The 5,206-nt window shown below is 38.1% G+C and overlaps 1 protein-coding gene across 1 annotated transcript in view; it reads left to right on the top strand.

The window, feature by feature from the left end:
• Positions 1 to 483: 483 nt before the first annotated feature.
• LOC107566537 (B-cell CLL/lymphoma 9 protein-like) overlaps positions 484 to 5,206 on the top strand; it is a 31,091-nt gene continuing 26,368 nt past the window's right edge. The window contains exon 1 of the mRNA XM_016252003.1: positions 484 to 557. The gene's annotated coding sequence lies outside the window, so the exon portion shown is untranslated. The remainder of the gene's footprint in view (positions 558 to 5,206) is intronic.

The raw sequence follows: 5,206 nt of genomic DNA, 5'->3' as shown, positions 1-5,206 counted from the left end.
CTCATATTTAAAAACACAAGAACCAAATGCATTTGCAGTCATTGACATCAAACCTGGAGTGTTACATCTTGATCACCAAGTTTGAATATGTGCTGATGCAATTGACATTTCCGAGCTACTGCTGACGGCTAGATTTTAATGAAAAAAGTGGGATCATACAGGTATTAAATGATATAAATGGTGATTTGGTTGAGCTATTTCTTTCACAGGTTTCATTATGGTATATTACAGCATATAGTGTGAGCGTGGGAGCGGGTTTGACAAGCTTGAAAATTCTTTATAATGATACACTTCTCAAACAAGTGTCATTCAATCAAAATCTGCTTCACCCATCTATTATTAATCAAGCCATTACCTCAGTCTATTCTGCAGATCTGGCTTTAACACACTGCTCTTGCCTCTTAAAGCATTTCCTTGGCAGTGTTACATTGGCCCTCAGAGTGTGTTTAATAAATGTGTATTCTCTGTCTCTCTCTCAGATCGTTGTACGGTTGGTGGTGTTCTGTTGCAGTCAGTGCAGTCATGGCCACAGCTATATCGTGACATAGAGGGACATGGTGAGTGCAGCTTACATGGCTGATTTTCATGCCTTTGTTCATGCATTCATGTCAAACAGCAGCTGTGATGTATTTATGTGTGACACACACTACAATTCAATGCAATTCAATGTCACATGATCTTTCAGAAAGCATTCTAATATCATGATTTGGTGCTCAAGAAACATTTCTTATGATTATCATTATTGAAAATGTGTGTGCTGCTTAGCGTTTTTGTGGAAACTGTGCATCCATCCATCCATCCATCCCTCCATCCATCCATCCATCCATCCATCCCTCCATCCCTCCATCCCTCCATCCATCCCTCCATCCCTCCATCCATCCATCCATCCATCCCTCCATCCCTCCCTTAGTTTCTGCATGTTCTAATGAGTGATATTGTTTCAAATCATGAAACGGGTTTGTGTTGCCTTTGATGCGTACTTCAGCACAGTATACAGTGTAGCTTGCAATATTTATAATATTCCTTTTTTTGTCTCCTAGAAATGTACATTTCACTAGCTTGAGTTGACGGTAGTAGTAGCTTAAATCTAAATTCATTTAGTATAATTGCACAAACGCTATAGCTTAATCATAAAAAATACTGTAATTATATTCCATTACTCCTTCAATACATTTAATACATGTCTATATCAACCATATAATAAAATTCGACATGAATATCCCACATTTCTGTCACAATAGCATGGTGCAATTAATAAATCAATGGTAAATGATGGCGATTTGTAGATTGAAAAGCCTTCTGACTGTATCGTTGCGCACAGTGTTTGTCCTGTTTGTCAGCGCTGTTTTAAACTCATTTAAATCATCCGAGTCATTTGTGTTCTTGGCTGAATTTAGGTGCCTCACACTGGATTGTTGTTTTTGTCCTTTGTTTCAGCAGTCACTCTTGTCAATTGAGAATTTTTGTCTTTAAGAGAAATACAACTCAATGTATTGAATGGCCATAATTAATTTACTTTGAGCTAATAGTGCTGGTTGATGACCAGTGAATCCCTTTTTCTGTTAGACTCACACATTTCACACACAATGTGACACACATTTCAGCAGTCTCAATCTTTTTTTCCCTCCCAGAATGCACTGAGCTTGAAGGGATTGAGCTGAATGGTCTTCAGCTTTAATTTAGCAGTGCAATGTATCTTTGTAAAAAGTGATTACTGGGATGATGTTCATTGCTTCTGTCATCGGCTTTTATTTTATGTTATTTTATTTATTTTTTACATCTGTGGGTAAATTTGATTCTAATAAAGTAATATGCTAAATGCATACTGCTCTTTAAAGTGTAATTTATTAGTTGTATAATTAAGTTAAACCAATGTAATGTAGCCTTCAAGCAATAATTAAATAACTAGAATAGTATTCACAGCATGATTATTAGCTATAAGTAATTTAATAAGGTCATATTGATTGGTTTGACTGAGAAAGACCATGTAATTAAAAATAAGGTCTACATTTTGTTTATATTGTAGAGCAGTGTTTCCCAACCTTTCTTTAGTCGCGGCACCCTTTGGAAATTTTAACAAACTTGTGGCACCCTACAAAATTAATTTTGTCAAGATATTTGAATTTCTGACTTCGATATGATACTTTGAAAAGTATAGATATTTGGTACAACAGGGAAGAACTGCAGAATATAATGTCATACAGATATTTTTAATATTATTAAAAAAAAAATTGTACATCAATGGTGGCAATCAGTAGGCTAATTTCTAATGATGAGACCAATTTATATGACATATTTTAATGTAGGCTTTTATACATATGTAAACATTATTTAATTACCATTATAACTAGCTATCTCACAATTGTTTTGCTCACTCAGTGTTCTTTTAATTTTACAGTGGGGTAATTTTGGTGCAGTAGCACGACGAATTTAATAAAAAATTACAAGTAAGCAGTCAGTAATAAAATAAAACAAATAAAGAAATTAATAATGATGGCAAAAATAAAAAATAACGACAGGCTTTCGAATTAAATAAATTGCTTTTTAGTTTTTCAGGTCTAACAGTAGGGTTAAGATATAAAATTTTATTTATTTATTTTTTTAACACTTATTCAAATAATGTTTAGTCCTAGAAAGCTATTATTATCAGAGCACGCGAGCATAACATAGCTGTTAGCAGATCAATGAATGAGAGGGCAGCGTTACCAGAGTTGCCCATATACCACACCATGTTACAACACAGTAGGGTTATTGCAAACAGAAACAATGCTGTACTACATCGATGTTTCCTGTCGGTTCAGTTTTTGAGTGGAATTTGCTGTTCCGATGAGCATGAATGCTATATGAGTGGAGCGACTGAGTGGGATAATACGCAGAGCGTCACACCACGTGAAAGTGAATCCTGAGCGGTGAACTAATTTTCGGCAGCCGGAATTTCGGTGCATCTCTAATTATTGGCGACATCAGAAATTGATATTATATAATAGATGCTTTTTTTGAAAAAAAATTTTTTTTACACAGCACCCCGGTTGGGAAACACTGTTGTAGAGGACTTATTCAATCTAATGGCGCTTTTCCACTGCATGGTACGGTACGGTTCACTTTTGGCGGGTTTTCCGCAACAAATAAAGAAATTAATAATGATGGCAAAAATAAAAAATAACGACAGGCTTTCGAATTAAATAAATTGCTTTTTAGTTTTTCAGGTCTAACAGTAGGGTTAAGATATAAAATTTTATTTATTTTTATTTTTTTAACACTTATCCAAATAATGTTTAGTCCTAGAAAGCTATTATTATCAGAGCACGCGAGCATAACATAGCTGTTAGCAGATCAATGAATGAGAGGGCAGCGTTACCAGAGTTGCCCATATACCACACCATGTTACAACACAGTAGGGTTATTGCAAACAGAAACAATGCTGTACTACATCGATGTTTCCTGTCGGTTCAGTTTTTGAGTGGAATTTGCTGTTCCGATGTGCATGAATGCTATATGAGTGGAGCGACTGAGCGGAGCGCACACGCATAGAGTGGGATAATACGCAGAGCGTCACACCACGTGAAAGTGAATCCTGAGCGGTGAACTAATTTTCGGCAGCCGGAATTTCGGTGCATCTCTAATTATTGGCGACATCAGAAATTGATATTATATAATAGATGCTTTTTTTGAAAAAAATTTTTTTTTACACAGCACCCCGGTTGGGAAACACTGTTGTAGAGGACTTATTCAATCTAATGGCGCTTTTCCACTGCATGGTACGGTACGGTTCACTTTTGGCGGGTTTTCCGCTGGGTACAGTACCTGGTACCTGGTACCTGGTACTTTGTTTAGTACCACCTCGGTTGAGGTTCCAAGTGAACCGTACCGTTACCCAAACGTGACGTGTGAGTGGGATAATACGCAGAGCGTCACACCACGTGAAAGTGAATCCTGAGCGGTGAACTAATTTTCGGCAGCCGGAATTTCGGTGCATCTCTAATTATTGGCGACATCAGAAATTGATATTATATAATAGATGCTTTTTTTGAAAAAAAATTTTTTTTACACAGCACCCCGGTTGGGAAACACTGTTGTAGAGGACTTATTCAATCTAATGGCGCTTTTCCACTGCATGGTACGGTACGGTTCACTTTTGGCGGGTTTTCCGCTGGGTACAGTACCTGGTACGTTACCCAAACGTGACGTGTAAACTCTGCTGATCACAGATTGGTCGGAGAGAATCGTCACTACCTGCGTCACTGAACTTGCGACACAAACACAACAGAATCGCTAGATTTAAATCAGCACAGCCATCGAAGGATCAGACGCAACTGTTTTGAACGAGCGCACCTTTTTTAACAACCAAAAAGTGGCTGTTTCGTTGTCTGTTGTGGAAGAACAGACGTTCCTCTCATTGATAGCAGAGGAGTGGATCCAGCGAGAGCTTGATGGGGCGACGCGGAATGAAAGTTTTTCAGGAGTCGCGTCAATAGAGGCGGCGCAACTATAACGACGTGAATAATCCCGCCCACTCTAAAGTGGTACTGAACTGCAGTGGAAACGCAAACCGTGCCGTGCCGTGCCGTACTGAGCCGTGCCGAGTCGAGTCGTACCATGCAGTGGAAAAGCGCCATAAGTTACCTACCTACTTTTTCTGTCTACTACAGATATTGTAGAATTTTTTTTTTTTTGGTATCAGCGTGTTACCTAGATACCAGTACTTTTGACATCCCTACTTGTGCATATAGTCCACTTTAGTTTTTTATTAAGTATAATTAAATTCTTAAAATATAGGTGTTATGGTGTGCATAGAATAGATCAGAGGTTCTCGGTGCTGCTGGAGATCTGCCCTCCTGCAGTCTTGAGCTGCGGCTGTAATTAAACGTGCACCCGAAGGAGCTAATCAGGGTCTTTGGTTCACTTACAAATTACAGTCAGGTGTGTTAGACAGATCTCTGCTAGAAGAAAAATCTGCTGGTGCAGGACTGAGTCCTTCTAGCTGATAAATAGAATGCATGAACGACTGGATGCCTAGTCGGTCTGTGACGGCCCTGCAGTTGTTTTATAATCTACAATTGACAGGCAGATCTGCTTGTTTGTGTCTTTGTCACTGCAGGCACTCGGCCAAAGCACACGGTCAGTTTAGACTTGTTTCCAATCGATTAGTTGTGCATTATAAATGATATGCATATGTCTGGCCTTTTTTTTTTTTTTTTTTTTTTTT

This window comes from Sinocyclocheilus grahami, unplaced genomic scaffold (assembly GCF_001515645.1).
Source record: "Sinocyclocheilus grahami isolate Dianchi unplaced genomic scaffold, SAMN03320097.WGS_v1.1 scaffold1081.1, whole genome shotgun sequence".
In the NCBI taxonomy this organism is placed as follows: domain Eukaryota; kingdom Metazoa; phylum Chordata; class Actinopteri; order Cypriniformes; family Cyprinidae; genus Sinocyclocheilus; species Sinocyclocheilus grahami.
Note: the sequence above shows the minus strand (reverse complement) of the source record. Positions and strands in the feature narration are given on the sequence as shown.